Below are 18,036 nucleotides of genomic sequence, written 5' to 3' on the forward strand. Positions count from 1 at the left end.
AGTTGGAAAACTTACCACCTTCTCAAATGTGGCGAGCAAAATTACTATTCAGCCAAAGTAAAAGAAACCAAGACAAAAGGAGATGTTTTTTGTTTTCACAGACTTGTCAGAAGCACAACATCTTTTGCAAATAGGAAACCTAGGGAAAATGTTTATCTTATTGTTTTATTTTCTAATTTTTGGCCTTCTAAGTAAAGCAGTATACATAGGAATTTCCTATGGTGTTGAATAATATGCAAATTTCCTACTGAAAGCAACTTTCCATTCTCTTCAATAAGAGGGTGAACTCCTTATGCAAATCCAATTTGGAAATCACTGCACTGAACGGGGAAGTCTGGGCTTGCTGGGAGGTCTGTCTGGACATCAAAGCAACTACAGATCAAAGAGCACAACTTTTATGTAAACTGTACATTTGAATCTGTACTCCACCAGTTCATGAACTTTGCTGAAGTCAAAATTACATCAGACACTCGGTTCAGGTATATTTTCCACAAGAGGAACTGTATGTGGATATCATTTATGGTCTGTGGAAAATCTCTGAGGCAGCTACTACAGTTCCCAGAATCCAAAGGGCCAGAAGCCATCCTGGCTGGGAATTCTGGGATCTGTCATCTCAAAAAAGTAACTTTCTCAAGCTCTAGGCAGAGCAGCGCTAGGCAGTGGCAGTGAATACAAAGCCTTCTATAGAGGTGTTGGCATTAAAAAGAGCAACTTTGAGCAACAACATTCCTTTCACTGAGATTTAACATGATTCAATTTAGGGAAACAAAATTTATCTCTCAGATCATTTGCCTTTGGGTGATTACAAGCCATCAGAAAAGTGGGAAACAGCTTTGCCTCGGTAGTTTATATTTATGGAGATGGCTGGGTCTTCTGTGTGAGGTGTTTAATTCCACTGCAGCCTTTGGGAAAAATTGCTGACTCTGCCATTACACGCTTAAAGGCCTTTTTGCTCAACAAATACATTGCAGCAAACAGCATTTTCTGGCACAGAAAATGGGTTGTGCAATTTTAAAGGAGAGCATTTCTTTATTGCACATGTTAAGGCTTTCACTCCATTTTAACTTTTAAGAGCATAACAAAGAATGAAGAACTGGAATTTAAATGCTTGCTCTCTACTAGCTCTTCCTTTATCCTCAGTCCATTTCACACCACTTGTAAAATGCCACTGAGATATTTACTTTCAAAGTGCCCTCTTAAGTTGTCCTGGGACTCTTGACATTAAAAAGAACACCAACAAACAAACAAATCTTTGTAAGCCCAACCCTCCTTGCATTGCTTAATGTATTATGGTTGCCAGGTCAGGTCTTTCCTGGGTCCTAAAATTTCAGGACCAAAACATGAGACATATCTAGGGTTGTCAGGTTAGTACCACTACAGGCTCTGAGATTGCCAGGCCACAACCTGAGACCTAGTGATGATATTACAAGACTGAGGCCCTGGTTATGTCATGATAGACTAAGTAGTCCTTGTCTGAACTGACCAAATAAACTGTCCTCTCCCTGTGCTTTAAGCATGGAGACCAAACTCCAATTCTGGTGTGAACAGACTGGACAATACCCTGCCCTTTCATGACCACAACTAGGGTATAACCCCCTAATATGTATTTAAATACTTCCCTGTTTGCTCCAGATCTTACTTCCCAGAAGATCCAGAGCCCTCTGTTCCAATGCTGGGAGGCTATTTGGATCCCATCCTGCTGAGTCACCAGCTGCATCTGCTGCTGCTCTCAGTCACATGCTGTGAAGTCAGAACGAGGTGCTTAGCTATGTGATTGAGGTTGAGCAACTTGTTCTGACTTCAGTGTGGAGTGACTTGTGACAGCGGGGTTATTAAGGGGGTGCAGGGGGTGCACACCACACCAGGTGACACCCTAAGAAGGAGTGACACCACTGCTCCACAATTATCTGCTTTTGGGCAGAAACAGGCTTTGGCACTCACCTGTGTCTCATTAAAATTCTGAAGAGATGAGGTGAGTGGGGTGAGGCTCAATGGGAGGAGAAAATAGAGGCCCCAGTGATTAAAAAAGATTAAAATCAAAATTTCAAAAAATTAATTTTTAATTTAAGAAAATGAAAATATATATTTTTTAAAAAATTGTTAAAACCATCACATTTTATCAAATTTTCACTTTAAGTACATGAAGCAAATGCATTTAGGTTATGTGTATTATATTGTTATTTAAAACTATAATTTTAATTGTGCTAGTTATTTATGTCACACACTATTATCATTACATTGAGTGTTAGATGGGAATTCCAATTTATGAATAACAATAGTACAAAAAAACATTACAGTGGGCCCTTCCCTTACACAGGGAATCTGTTTCAGATCCCCCTGCATAAGGGGAAATCTGCATATGCTTGCATTCCATTTGCAAACAATGGGGCGCCTGCTCATGGCGTGGGGCAAGATGTGTGACATGGGTGCATGCACCATTTCTTTAATTGAGCTTATGGCTTCAGAATAAGCTCAAAGCTGCATATAGTGTGCCCACGTGTGGCGCGGGTGCATTGTAGTAAGGATTTTGTATGGTGTGGTATAAGAAGAGGTAAAAGTGTGTGCGTGTGTGTGTGTGTGTGTGTGTGTGAGAGAGAGAGATATGATGAGTTACCACATTAGGTGACACCAACCCTAGTGACATCACTGAATGGCAGACATGCCAGGACGCTCAGCAAGACACATGTGTGATCACTGATCAGCTGCCTGCTCTCAAAGTGGAGACACTTTATAATGGGGGAAGAAGAAGCAGGCACAACTCCATCATGCCTAGACCCAGAAGCAGATGGAGGACCCTCCCTGCATTCCAACTGCTATCAACTTGGTCTCGGAGGGAGAGAAGAATTGGCAGTATCTGCTGAACTTGGTCCCCTTCCCCACTGCCATTTCCTTCCCCTTTTGTATCATGTATATTTAGATTGTATGTCTGAGGACAGGGTATAAATACTCTAAATTAAAAAAAAGTCATTCAAATGGCAGAAAGAATGGCAGAGAACACATAAAAATACACAATGTTCAAGACAGTGGCGATTGTCACACAGGAAGCAAGTGTCCTTCTCCCTTTGTTAAATCGTCTCATTTGTGTGATGGGGGGGGGAATTATCACACCCCTGCACACTTATCCCATTCTTCTCTCTTCTGTAAACAATAATAGATGCATCTTTGGGTATTAATGGAAACTCCCATTAATGCCCAATGATGTGTCCATTACTTTTTACCAATGGGATAAGCATGTGGGGTGTGATAATCTTCCCCCTGATCGCACAAATGAGATGATTTAACAAAGAGAGGAGGATGCTTGCCTCCCCTGTATGATGCTCTCCAGTACTTTTGCCCTGAGATTCCTCCCTCTCACCCTGAGGACTAGAGAAGAGAGTCTAGGCCCTGAGACTCTGGAGAACTTTTTTTCTCAGTCCTGCTACACTCACCAGCACATCTAGTGTGGACACAAGAGAAGGCCTTCTTGGTGGCTGCTCTGAGGCTCTGGAACTCCCTTCTTCAAGAGTCTAGAATACCCACCTCCTTGCTGAACGTCTTTCAAAAGCCAAGAACTTTTGTACTCTTATAGCCTTTCAGGAAGTGACTGTTTAAGGCAAGGTGCTATTTTTAAACTGTTTTTTTAAATGCTATTTTTATACACATTTTGAATTGCATTTGGCACTTAATTTTACAGATACCTGTTATTGATAGTATAATTCAATTTTAATAGTAATTTTTAGTATTTTTTTATCTCTGCTGTTGCAGTTAGAAATCACGAACTGTATGGATTGCTAGTACTGGAGGCAGGACATAAATAAAGTGAATGAATGAATGAATGAATATTAGTGGCTTGACTGGAGTATAAGAGAGACTTGGGGTCACATGAAATACAGATCTGTTTCAAGCAATACAATTATTGTATTATGAGGCCCTTTTAACTATCTTGGCTGCATGCTGTGGAATCCTGGAATTTGCAGTGTTGAGTTTCTACAGCTCTCTGGCTAAGAATTCTACATAACATACAAAGCAAAAAGTTCCTGGATTCCATGGTAGATACAGTGGTACCAAAGTGCTATATCAGAAGTGTGAAAGAAACCTCAATGAAAACAGCCCCCCCTTTAAATAAGTCTATGACAGCCCATTCATACATATAGTAGGATCTGGAATGTCTAAAAAATCAGGTATGGGTTGATACTGTGTTACATGTTTTGAACCAGAAGTGCTTTGGAATTCGTGTATGTATGTATGTATATGTATGTATATATATATGATTTTGGAATACCTGCATTTGCATGTACATCTATCTTGGAGATGGGACCCAACTCTAAACACAAAATTTATTTATGTTTCATATACATCTTACACACATAGCCTGAAGGTAATTTCATACAGTGTTTTTAAATAATTTTGTGCATGAAATAAGTTTGTGCACACTGAATCTTAGAAAGATGTCACTATCTCAACCACCCATGATTTTTTGTAAAGGTTTTTGGAATATTTCAGATTTTGGAATTCCAGATAAGGGAGACTCAACATGTATGACGATTAGAAGTGGACCACATGTGGACTGCAAAATGTGTATGTCCTCCTCTAACAGTTTGAAATCACTCCAGCACCCCAATTGACTGCCAATTTCAATATCAGCTGTGGATGGAAGCATCTGCCTTCTACTGAAACTGGTAATTATAGAGAGGTAGCTAAAATTGCATTCAGCACCAAGGGATGTGTGTGTGTGTGTGTGTGTGTGTGAGAGAGAGAGAGAGAGAGAGAGAGAGAATTTCATCCTTTGCATTTAGAAGGAAAGAAGGCACTCTGCCCTGCCAGTCTATAAGGTGCCTTCAAGTTGTTTCTAACTTATGGTCAGCCTAAGGGGAAGCTATCATAGGTAGTTTTTTTTTTTGCAAGTTTCTTCAGAGGGGGCTTTGCCACTGCCATCATCTGAGGCTGAGAGTCTGTGACTTGCCTAGGGTCAGCAAGTGGGTTTCCATGGCTGAGCAGGGATTTGAACCCTGTTCTCCAGAGTAACAGTCCAACGCTCAAACCACTGGCTCCTCTTAAGCTCCTGACTTCTTGATGTAAGGGTTCTGACAATAGATGGAGCCGGTCTGCTCTGTGTGTTGCCTATGGCCCAGAGGGACCTTGAAACTGTTGTACATGCTCTGGTAACCTCGAGACTGGACTTCTGCAATGTACTCTACATGGGGCAACCCTTATACCAAACTCGGAAGCTGCAAATGGTGCAGAACATGGCAGCCCGGCTGGTCACTGGTGCTCCCAGGACCAGCCATATAACACCGGTACTTAAAGATCTCCATTGGCTGCCCATTCGCTTCCGGGCTCAGTATAAGGTGTTGGTAATTACCTATAAAGCCCTAAATGGCTTGGGCCCAGGATACCTAAAGGACCACCTCTCCCCGTACATTCCGCCTCGCACCCTCAGAACGTCTGGGCAGCAATTACTGAAGGTGCCTGGGGCGAGATTATCCTCCACTACACGGAGGACATTTTCCACTGCTGCCCCAGCCCTTTGGAATACGCTGCCCACTGAGCTCCGCTCGACTACCACCCTGGCCCAATTCAGGAAGGACCTGAAAACCTTCCTGTTCCAACAGGCATTCCCCGAATAAAATCCTGTGGGCCTCCCTCCTCTTCCGTGGCCAAGAGGTTGGGCTATGGGGCTTTTTTGCCTGTTATTTTTATTGTTTGAATGGAGGGCTGATGTATTTGTATTTTAATGTATTTCTTGTATTTTAATGCTTTATGTATTAATGTTTTTAACTTTGTTGTAAGCCGCCCTGATCAGAGGAAGGAGCGGGATATAAATAAAAACTTTATTATTTATTATTTATTTATGTTTCTACAAGAGTGCAGAAAAGAGAGGATGAGAGTGCACTTCCCCCATGCCTTGGCTTTCTCCCTAATGTGTGATCATGTCTACAAAGCTTACGCTTCAAGGCTTTTATTTTCAGCACACTAGAATCTTAAGCTATTTCAGCACTTCACATTTTGATTAATGTCAATGGGGATTCTTTGCTTGTTTTCAGGAGGAGAGTGAAAGTGACAAATACTGGTGTTTACCAAAGGAACTCAAAGCCTGACAGGTCTATATATATTTAAAGCAACACCACAAAACCAAGTCTATATCGAGAGAAAAATGGATTCTGGTGTAAGATACTGGCTGAAATCCTGTTGATGCACTACACTGGCATAACTGTGCCATCGTAGGCCATAGCAGCTGGAGGGGGAAATGCCACTGGTGTAGTGGCTGTGAAGGACGTTAGGCACTGGAAAAATAGGCTGCTTGGAGCTGAGAGATTTAACCTTGGGGCCTATTATTAATCTGTGGAAAATGCTGTGGGATTTACTTATGTGTTGATTTCTAGTTCACCAGTTGATTCATCAAGTCTTCATTGGCTCCTCTCACCAACAGCATGTGGCCCATAATACGTTGGCCTCAATGAAACATCCTCCCAATATAGCATAAATATCCACATGTGGACCTAGGCTTTGTTCAGCCACATACCTTCTCTCCAACTTACTGAAAAGTCCCTGAAGCTCCCCTGCATGGCCATTCTGTGGCTTGTGGTGACCAGGCAGCGTTCCAAAAGTGTCTGGGTCTGTCCTCACAGCCAGAAGCAATATGATGACAAAAATGCTGAGATCCTCCATGTCCTCCATTGCATGTCTGGCTATGGGGATGAAGCCAGACATTGTGATCCTACCTGCTTACTATGAAGTATGGAATGGCTGTGCCTCAGGGGCTTTTCAGTAAGTTGAAGTAGGCACTGTGGATAGAGTAAGGAAATACTCACCCCAGCAGAACCCCAAAAAGGACATCTACACATGTAAGGAGACCTATGTGTGCATATGTCCCTAAGAGAATGCCAGCCATTATCATTGATAACTATCGTCAGTATTGGAGAGGAAAAGGTGGAATAAAAAATGTGTGACCAGAATCAGGATCTAATGATGACCTGAATCCTATTGTTATTCTCACCTAGAGTAGACTCATTTAACGAATGCAATTTACATTGGTTGACCATTCATCCATTGATTCAATGGGTTTTAGCCACTTTGGGTCCTGTATTGGGAGAAAAGTGGGATAGAAATCAAATACATACTCTAGTTGGGACCAGTAGGAACCCAGCCTTTGCCTGATTTTCTTTACCACCCCTGTGCAACCCTAGAAAAAGCTCAAGTATTTATGTAGTGGACTAACAGGAGTCTGACCCTCATCACTTGAATTTGTTTATGTTTTGGGGATATGTATATATTTGTTAAATTTTCTTTTAAAACACATGTTTCTGGATACACACAGAGTTAAAACTATGAGTAAATGAAAGTATCAGACTGGCAACTTAATTCTCAGAAAGATCTGAGAGCCTGTGGGCTTCAGGCTCAGTGCCAGCAAACTGGCTGCAAAAAGTCAGCTCTACAACTGTGCAGTTTTGCTTTGTGATAAGAAGCTCTTCAACACATCATGGTGCACCTCTTAAATAGGACCATCTTGGCTATATAGAGAGCCAGAGAAGACCAAATAAGGTCAGAAAATTCAGGGGAACCCACCATTCCAGAAGCAGCATGCAAGTGTAGAGTCTTCTGTTCATAAAGGGCTTCCTGTATGATTAAAGCAGAGTTTCTCAACTCTAGGCTTCTGTTGAGAGATTGTAAAAGGAAAATAAACGTTTGAGCTACAGATATAATAACTTTTATGCAGGGGTTCCTTGTGACCTGAATATAATTTCACATTTTCTTCCAGGGTAAAAAGGCTGAGAAATATTGGATTATAGAATCTGCACCAGAGCCCTCTATGACAATGCAGAAGCATCTGAGATGTACTTACAGAATAATCCAAACCAAAAGAAAGCAGGAAATACAAGTGAACATATGTACATAAAAAGAGCCATGCTGAAACACATCACTGACTGATTAAATTCAACAGTGGATCCTCCACGTTCCTTAGGGTTAGGGGCACAGGACCCCAATGAAAGTTGAAAAACTGCAGATTAAAAAAACCCACTGTTTTTTTTTTAAACTAAAAGAACATCTCTAGATCCTCCAGTACAACTCTATGGCCAACATCTGCCAGAAGGTGACTAAAGAATTGTGTTGGAGGACCTACAAATATCTAGACAAGTGTTTTCTCTTCCAGCATGACTCTATGGTCAACCTCTGACAGAGTCACTCTGGAGGCCCTAGAGAGAACATATTAATCAAATTCGTGACTTCGTGAAATCTGCAAAAGCTAAAGCCATAAATGGGGAGGGCTGACTGTGGGCCCCTGGTATCCACTGAAGCTTGGTTCCAGGACCCTGCATGGGTACCAAAATCCATGGATGCACAAGACCCATTAAGTACAATGGCACAGTAGTATGGTATCCCTTATATGGAATGGCAAAATCAAGGTTTGCTTTTTGGAATTTATATATTTTACAAATATTTTCAAACCGTGGATGCTTGAATCTGTGGATAAAAAAAAACCCTGTGAATATGGAAGACTGACTGTATTTTGTTCTCATAGTGGCTAATCAGGTGCCAACTGGAAGTTCCCAAGCCAGACATGAGAGCAATAGCATCTTCTCACACATGTTCCCCAGCAACTCATGCTCAGAGACATATTGCCTCTTGAGCCCAGAGGCAGCATATAGTAACAGTGACTAGTAGCCACTGATGATTTATCTGCCATTAATATGCACATCCCCCTTTTAAAACTGTCTAAGTTGGGGGCTATTGTTACATCTTATGACAGCAAATTCCAGACTTTAATGGTGAGAAGAACTACTTTCTTCCTTTCATTTGTCCTGAATCTCCTAGCATTCAGTTTCAGCAGGTGAGAGCAAAATAGAAAATTAAGGCCCATTATAGACGGGCCATATAGTACGCGCAGAGCGCGTACTAGGGTTAGGAAGGGGCGATGCTTCCGCACCCCCCTAACCCTAGTGCACGCTCTGCGTGCACAAAATGGCGGCGGCTGTTCCACACGTTCTATACGGGGCGGCGCGGACGTGACGTTGTCGCTCCATGCCAGGGTGCTTAGTGCGTCCTTAGCACGGAGCAGGAAGGAGCTCCGTTTCGGAGCTCCTTCCTGGTTTGTGCCGCTGGGCGCAGCCTTCACACAGCTGCGCCCAGCGGCGCAAAGGAGAAAGGGACCAAGCGGCCCCTTTCTCCTCCTCCCCACCGCCGCAGGGTGTCCTTGGGGCTTGAAGCCCCAAGGACACCCCTTTCCAGGCTGTGGGGAAGCGGCCTTTTGCCGCTTCCCCACAGCTCGGAAAGCGATGAATCGGGGCCTCAGTGGCTGCCGGTCTACCCACTGAGGCCCCGATACACTGGGGAAAGGGGCGGGTGCAGACCGCCCCAAACGGGTGGTCTTGTAACCCGCCAAAGTCTTCTCCTGACCAGTCTTTTCACACTTTGTCTACCCTAATTCACGTTTTTTTTCAAAGCTAAAAGCTACATCTCCAGATCTTCCACCCCAAATGTTGTAACTTTTCCTCACAGGGGAGCTGCTCATTCCCAAACTTTTGTCATTCTGATTGCCTTCTTTTTCCCCCAGGTCTACAATATCCCTTTTATGTCACAGTGACCAAAACTGTATGCAGTATTCAAGGTGTAGTCACACTGTAGCATGATACTGACAGTTTTATTTTCATAGTATTCCTTGAATATACTCTATGTGACAGAAGGCATATAAATATTTCAAAATAACAAGCAAGCAAACCAACAAACACCTGTTTTGGATCAAAACTGTACACAACAACTGGGATCATGTTGGTGTCTTCTGCATGCATTAAGTTCTCCTATGAAAGCGTCAAACCTTGTCCCTGTTTAGCCACATTCAGTTGTGTGTCTTGGCTCAGTTCTGCAGTTTTACCATTCATCACAAAGGATGCACAGCACAACTGAGGCATTATTTCACAAGTAGTCTCAGCAATAGAATCATAGAATGGGAAGAAACCACAAGGGCCATCCAGTCCAACCGCCTGCCATGCAGGAACTCTCAATCAAAGCATACCCAACAGATGGCCATCCAGCCTCTCTTTAAAGACCTCTAAGGAAGGAGACTCCACTACACTCCGAGGAAGTGTGTTCCACTGTAGAACAGCCCTTACTGTCAGGAAGTTCCTCCTAATGTTGAGGTGGAATCTTTTTTCCTGCAGCTTGCATCCATTGCTCCGGGTCGTGTTCTTTGGAGCAGCAGAAAACAAGCTTGCTCCCTCCTCAATATGACATCCCTTCAAATATTTAAACAGGGCTATCATATCACCTCTTAACCTTCTCTTCTCAAGACTAAACATCCCCAGCTCCCTAAGTCGTTCCTCATAGGACATGGTTTCCAGATCCTTCACCATTTTAGTTGCCCTCCTTTGGACATGCTCCAGTTTCTCAATGTCCTTTTTTAATTGTGGTGCCCAGAACTGGACACAATATTCCAGGTGGGGCCTGACCAAAGCAGAATAGAGTAGCACTATTACTTCCCTTGATGTAGACACTATACTTCTATTGATGCAGCCTAAAATCGCATTGGCCTTGTTAGCTGCTGCATCACACTGTTGACTCATGTTCAACTTGTGGTCTACTTGGACTCCCAGATCCCTTTCACATGTAGTTTCATTCAGCCAGGTGTCGCCCATCCTATATCTGTGCATTTCATTTTTCCGCCCTAAGTGCAGTACCTTACATTTCCCTGTGGTGAATTTCATTTTGTTAGTTTTGGCCCAGCTTTCTAGTCTATTCAGGTCATTTTGAATTTTAATCCTGTCCTCTGGGGTATTTGCTACTCCTCCTTATTTGGTGTCATCTGCAAATTTGATAAGTATGCTCCCGATTCTGTCATCCAAATCGTTAGTAAAGATATTGAATATCACTGGGCCAGGACAGAACCCTGTGGGACCGCACTGGTCCCTTCTCTCCAGGATGAAAAGGAGCCATTGTTGAGCACCCTTTGGGTTTGGCCGGTCAACCAATTACAAATCCATGTAACAGTTACCTTGTCTAGCCCACATTTTACAAGCTTGTTTGCAAGAATAGGATGGAGAAAGCTTGTTTTCTCCTGCTCCAGAGACTAGAACACAGAAAAATGGATGCAAGCTACAGGAAAAGAGATTCCACTTCAATATCAGGAGGAACGTCTTGACAGTAATAGCTGTTTGACAGTGGAACACACTCCCTCAGAGTGTGGTGGAGTCTCATTCTTTGGAGGAGGCTAAATGACCATCTGTCAGAGATGCTTTGATTGTGATTTCCTGCATGGCAGGGGGTTGGACTGGTTGGCCCTTGTGGTCTCTTCCAACTCTATGATTCTATGGTAATATTCCAAGTGTGGTCACACAACTGCATATATATCAGGAGAGTATGATACTGTTAATTTTATTTTAAACCCTTTTTAGTGAACCTCAACATGGCATTTGTCTTTTTTCAAGATATACAGCAGCTGCACACTGGACAGAGATCAGGCTATCCATTGCAACACTAAGATCTTTTTCAGGCACCCTTTTGCACTACATTATTATTGCACTATGATTCCAAGGCTGCATTCTCTAGTATCCTTTTGTTTGTAGCTTGGAGAAACACTAGATCTCTCTGCTTGAGAATCTGAATTACTCCACTCTAATCTGCAAATCCCAGGATTCTATGCAATAGAATCATGGACTTTATCACACGGGGACAGAATGTCATTGTCCCTTCCCTATCCCATGCTTCTTGTGGAATCACGACAAGTACTTTCACACTAAATCGTGCTTATCCGGACATTATCCTTTCCAGAAAGTGTGAGTGAAAGTGATCATGTGATAGGCTTTCTCACTACATCACACTGATTCCACGAATGAAGGAGAATTGCCCCCTCATTTCCCATCATTTGGTATTATCGGAACATCCCGTTAATGCAGTTCCATTTCATTGACGGGACATGACAGGGTCAGCGTGTTGTAGGGAGAAAGCCTTTTGCACAATAACTTTCACTCATACTTTCTGGATGGGATGCAGATGCCCGTCCCCATGTGATAAAGTCCCATGATAGTTAACTTGGAATCATAGTGCTATTACTGTCTAGCATGAAGGGAGAACTTAATTAGTCACTAAAAATTCTGATCCCATCAATACATATTGCTTTGCTCAAACAGGCATTAATCTTTAAATGTTCCTCTTCCTCCATATATTTCTTGATAACTTTCTAAAAGACTAGTGCGACAGAACTTAATTACAGTACAATCCCCATATCCACTGGGGATATGTTCCCAGAATTACCATGGAAATGTGAAACTGCAGATAATAGTGAACCCTACTGAAAACAATGACTTCCGTAGCTGACCTTAGAGTTCTGCTTGAGGACCTAGTGTTTCCTAGAGAGAACACCTCTCTTGCCATTTCTTGTTTGTCCAGTGTGACTCTGTGGTCAACTTCTGCCAGAAACATACCACAGAATTTTGCTGGAGGACCTAGAAAATGCCTAGAATTTTTTTTTAATGGATGAGAGTAAGTGAAGTCTTACTGTAATTATTCTTCAGCACAACCTGCCCTTTTATATCAGGGAAAGTGTTGCACATGTGGCATATGTGATCCCCAACATTCTTTCTGCATCCCAAGTAATCCCCCAAGTCCTCAGAATACCAGCATTTAATTGGGATGGGGGGGAAAACAAAACAAAGTCACACCTGAAAACCAAGTGGTGCACCCTACTATGGGGGCACAGGGTAAAAAAAAAAAGTTCTCCACTCCTACCACTGTTCCCTAAAGTCAAATTCTTGATAAACACCTTCAATAATGCTCACTACCCATTCACTCACAGAGAAGATGTTAAACTGTTTGGTCTGTAATTTCCTCTCTGTCCATCTCTCACCTGCCACAAATATAATAATAATTAAAAAATGGAGTTCCAAATCTTTAATAATGTTTTCCATCAGCTCACCAGTAGCAAATACTAAGCTAAATCAGTCTGTAATTTCCTGGATCTTTAAAGATAAATAAGTGAACTAGACAAGATCTTGAAGAGCAAAGATATACAATTGAACATTAAAGTTTGAGAAAAGTGCACTGCTGAGGATACCATGGACAGCTAAAAAGACAAATGGGTCTTTGAACAGATCAAGGCTGAAGTCTCCCTGGAAGCCAAGATGGCCAAATTGAGGCTGTCATATTTTGGCTACATTATGAGAAGGCATGACTCATTAGAAAAGACAATAATGCTGGCAAAGGTTGAGGGTAGCAGAAACAGAAAGGAAGACCACATGCTAGATGGCTAGACTCAATAAGGGAGATCACGGACATGAATCTACAAGACTTAAGCAGAGCAGTGGAAGACAGGGGGTCTTGGAGATGTCTCTTCCACAGAGTTGCCATGAGTCAACAAAGTAAGCAAATAAATAAATATATCTTCTCTGAAGATGCCAGCCACAGATGCTGGTAAAACGTCAGGAAGAAAATCTTCTAGAACATGGCCACACAGCCCGAAAAAACCCACAATAAATAAATAAATAAATGATACAAAATTGCCCTTGGACTTCTTGTTCTTTCACTGCTCTGAAACACTCAAAATAGAATAACTGAAAGATATGCCAGTTAGAAGCCTGTTAGGCTAGGTGCAAATTATTCCGGATGCGTGACAGTCATGGTTGTGGTGGGAAAGCAATTCCCTTTCTCTCTGCCTTCACATCACAACCAAACTGGCTCTTAGTTTTCAGTGAGCCACTCTTTGCAAAAATAAATAAATAAATAAATAAATAAAATAAAATAAAAAAAATGGAACCAGCTTTTTAAAAAAATTAGTTTGCAGCCCTAAGACACCAACCAAGGAATGAACACAGGAAAAACATAGACATTGCTGTCACACCAGAGGTAGGCACTTGAACAAGGGCTGGGAGTCAGTTTCCCCCGATCCTCCTCCTTCAGACTGGATCCCTCCTGGGTAGGTTGCCAGATTGAAAACTAGAGACTGTTCCTGGAGAGGAAATTTCAGCAAGTGTTCCCTGTCACAAAAACTAGGTAACAAGCAACATCTGCTAAAATTTTACACAACCATTAAAGTGACAGGGGGTCTCTCCAGTATTCACTCTGGCAACCTAATCTACAAAGCACACCAGAATGGCTGCTTTCCCCTCTCTTTCCCTTCCAGTTTGAAACCACTGGATGACCTTGGACAAATCACACTCTCTCAGCCTCAAAGGGTGGCAATGCCCCCCCATGAAGAAACACACCAAGAAAACCCGCATGATAGGTTCACCTTAGGATCGTCATAAGTAAAAAACGACTCGAAGGCATACAACAACAACAGCAACAATGTCAACTGAATGTCTTTTCCTGTCACCATTATTGAGGGGAAATGGAAGGAAAAGAAAGTATTGTGGGGGACAATGGTGGTTCTGGGTAGCTGGGGGAGTGTGTTTGTGCACGTTTATGCAATATGTTTCCTCAAATTGGGTGAGTGGCTTTGGAGCACTGACAGAGGGATTCAGGAGCTGCAAATCCCTGCCGTTCCACCATCCTTGGCTGTTTCCCAATCCTGCTTTTATATCATAGTTGCTGCTCCAGCTAGTAGCACTGGTGTGGGAAGTAACCATAGATTTGTTTCTTCCACATGCCATGTGGCCTTTGACAATCTGGTGGCCTTCAGATGCCATGCTAAGTTGAGGATAATGAGGACTGTAGTCAGACACATTTGGAAGGCACCAGGCTGTGGAAGTTGGGTATAATGAACTTCAACTATCAGATTGCATAAGCCTGGAAGGCAACACCTGCTCAAATTCCTTCTTTTGCACAATCATCAATAGAGACAGGAAGCCCTGTCCCTTATTTCACCTGGCAATCCCATCTAAATTCCAGTAAATGTAATGCACTGGGACCAAAAATATGTCATTTTCAATATGTTATTTCATAAAACCATACGACAGAGAAACAGAAGTGTCATACTTTTGTTTGTCCGTAGGTGGGACTCAGTGGAGGGAGGGGCCACACATATTTTCAGTGGGTTTAGGAAATACAAGAAGTGTACAACTCTACAGCTACCTTAATAACTAACCATTTCAGCTAACTTGCAGTGTACTACAATCCTGAGTGGAGTAAGAAAATCCTCCAGAACTCACACAGTGCAAGTGAGTTGCACATCAGAGTTAATGTTGAGCATGTAGGAACTAAGTAGGGAAACAGCTGTGTGCTTCTGTGTGTCTAATGTTTTCAATTACATTTTAATTTCTGGCATTTTAATTTCTCATTTCCCATTCTAGCAAGTCAACTATGTGTCCCAAAATTTCACTCCTCTTTTATTCCTCTAAAATGGAAAGCAGAGATGAATCGTTGGAGGCAACACTAATGGATGATGAGTGAGGAAATCTTTCCAAAACACTACTAAATAATTCTTTTCCGGGAAAAGAAATTACAGTCATGGACAGCTCGTACAGTAGAACCTTGCTAATTTATACTAATGACTGGAATCCTCGTTATCAATTATTGAACACTGAGTGAGTAACAGTAAACAAAGCAAGGCTAATGTATCACAAAAGAGGGTTTGATCGTATATTCTGACAGCTGCAGTTTGAATTACAATGCGAGATCCATCAATAAGTGTTCTGTTGCCTACACTGTAGCAACAGCAATTAAAAGAGATTGGAACAACTCTATGAATGGTCTTCTCTATTTGCTGAGAGAGAGAGACAAGTGAAAGTCACTGTTGTATGAACAACAGGGGCTTATCCAGATTAGATCCTGATTTAGCTCAATCCACTGCTAATCAGTTAATTAATTGCACTAATGAGTAGGTTAATAGTTTTGATGTCTCCTATTTTGTGTTTAGCCTTTTGCAATGTTATATAAACATAGCCCAGGCATAGATTGTGGACAAGGGTGTTCCAAAAGCATTTTGCTGCCTGAAACTAAGCAGCAAATGGCACATACCCTTGACCCTGTTACTCCAAATCCAAGTCAAGACCCTTGCCAGGAGAAAGAGGGGTTTCAACATACCAAACCAGAGTGAGAAGATCTGTTTGAAATGACCAAAGAAATACAGCAATCTCTCTGGAGGTAGATCTGGAAACCATGCCCTGTGAAGAGTAGCTTAGGGAACTGGGTATGTTTAGCCTGGGGAAGAAAAAGTTAAGAGGTGACAGGATAGCCCTGTTGAAATAATTGAAGGTAGACCAGGAAACAGAGCAATGGATTAAGCTACAGGAAAAGAAATTCCACCACAAGATTCGGAAGAACTTCCTGATAGTAAGAGCTGTTCGATGGTAAGTGCCTCAGAGAGTGATGGAGTCTTGTTTTTTGGAGGTTTCTGGATGGCAATCTGTTGGGAGTGCTTTGTTTGTGTCTTCTTGCATGGCAGTAGGTTGTACTGGATGGCCCTTGTAATCTCTTTCAACTCTAGGATTCTATGATTCTCTCTTTTTCTCCACCCAGCAGGCTGCTACTAGAAAGATGGACAAACGTCTCAACTGAAAGCTTGCAGTAGGCTTTGGAAATAAGGCTGAGAGGTGTGCCCATGGCCCTAGGACATCAGGATGCCTATCTCTGGGTAAATTCCTCCACTGTAATCCTTGAAATTGCTTTGCCCAGGTAAGCCTGGGAGATGCAGAAGCCTTTCCTTTTCTGGGAAGTGTCTCTGTCTTTTTTCTTGGTGCCTTTGCCAAAGCCAAGAAGAAAGGCACACCTTGCCTTCAAGCAGAGTTGCACCTCACTCAGCTTCCCATCCTTGAATAATCAGCACCGGAAAGCTCAAATTAATAAAGTTCAAGAGACAGTGAGGGGGAGAGAAAGGATCGAGGGTGACAAGGGGTGGGTGGAAGGGCAGGGAAACAAAGCTACTTTGGACTAAGTCATACCTGGAATAGAGTCATTTCTAGAATATTAAAGAACAGACACAGGGTGTTGGCTGGGGTTACACCATAGAATGGGTGCTCATCAGAACACCGCATGCTCTACAAGTTCAACAGTTGGCTCTCTTGGGATGGTAATCACAGCAACTTGCCAGTACATGTGATGGCAACCGATCATGCTACTTTTTGAAACTCCATTTTGAACAAGAAATAGAAGGAATACATGCTCACTCTTCTGAAATGTTACAGTTCATTCAATCTATCTATCAGGTGCTGCTATCGGCCATGCAGGAGCAGCCAAGCTTTGCATTAAATATGCAAATGAAATCTATTTGAATAGCTTTGCATGCTTGATACAGATGTATCTTCTTACTGGACCTATTGACATGGAACACTTTTTGTTCCTCTTGCTGCCACGATATGATTTAAAAATGAGAATAATGTGGAATGCTAGGCAGGGTGTGTGTGGGTGTGTTTGAATCTACTTCGGCTCCCAGGTGTGAGAAGGAATTGTTGCACAGGAGATTGCTGGTGGAAATATCAGCCAGCTACATAGTGGCTGATGCCCAGTAAAACAGGATTGGAAGATTCCAGGAGAGGAAACTAAGTAGCTGATCTAAGATCTCAGACTATTTTTTAAATGCACTAATTAGACTTTCTGGCTTGCATTTGTGCATGGAAATACACAATGGGGTGTCAAGTTTGTTTCCACTGAGCTTGTTTTTGCTAGCAGACTGCCACTAACTCCCTGAGTTAGGAGACATGGGATGCCCTCCACTAGCCAAAATGAGTGAAGTAACTTCTGTTGATTTCCCTTTCCCCCTGCAGCTCCACACAATCTGTCTGAAGTGTTCAAGGGCTGTAGGGTGAGGAAAAATGGACAAAATACAAACCCTACAGCAACTCTCTCAGTTGCTACAACATCAACTGAGGTGGAACTGTGGTTCAGTCTAACAGAGGGGATGACTCTTCTTATATGCTTATTATGCAGTTGCCCAAATAATACCCCATTCCTAATGACTGTATATCCAAGGATGTTCTGTCAGTGTTTATATGCATTCACGTTGTCTTATGCAAATCCTATTAATTTCATATGGCTTTCTTAGGCAAGGAATAGTCAAAGGTAGTTTAGCTGGGGTTTTCCTCTGAAATAAATAAATACCTTGCAGAACCTGGTATTTGTTGGTGGTCTCACATCCAAGTACTAACTAGAGTACTAACTAGTTCTGGTCTCCAGCAGGGAACTTTTCCCTTT

At 42.3% G+C, this 18,036-nt stretch overlaps 1 protein-coding gene across 2 annotated transcripts in view; it reads right to left on the minus strand.

The window, feature by feature from the left end:
• The window catches only part of SAMD12 (sterile alpha motif domain containing 12), a 281,156-nt gene that overhangs the window by 16,626 nt on the left and 246,494 nt on the right, over window positions 1-18,036 (minus strand). Inside the window, exon 5 of one of the 2 annotated variants that reach the window (XR_006103723.1) lies at window positions 7,546-7,633. The exons of the other annotated variant lie outside the window; for it this stretch is intronic. The gene's annotated coding sequence lies outside the window, so the exon portion shown is untranslated. The remainder of the gene's footprint in view (window positions 1-7,545; window positions 7,634-18,036) is intronic. 2 annotated transcript variants of the gene reach the window in all.

Source organism: Sceloporus undulatus, chromosome 4, assembly GCF_019175285.1.
Source record: "Sceloporus undulatus isolate JIND9_A2432 ecotype Alabama chromosome 4, SceUnd_v1.1, whole genome shotgun sequence".
NCBI classification, from domain to species: Eukaryota; Metazoa; Chordata; class Lepidosauria; order Squamata; family Phrynosomatidae; genus Sceloporus; species Sceloporus undulatus.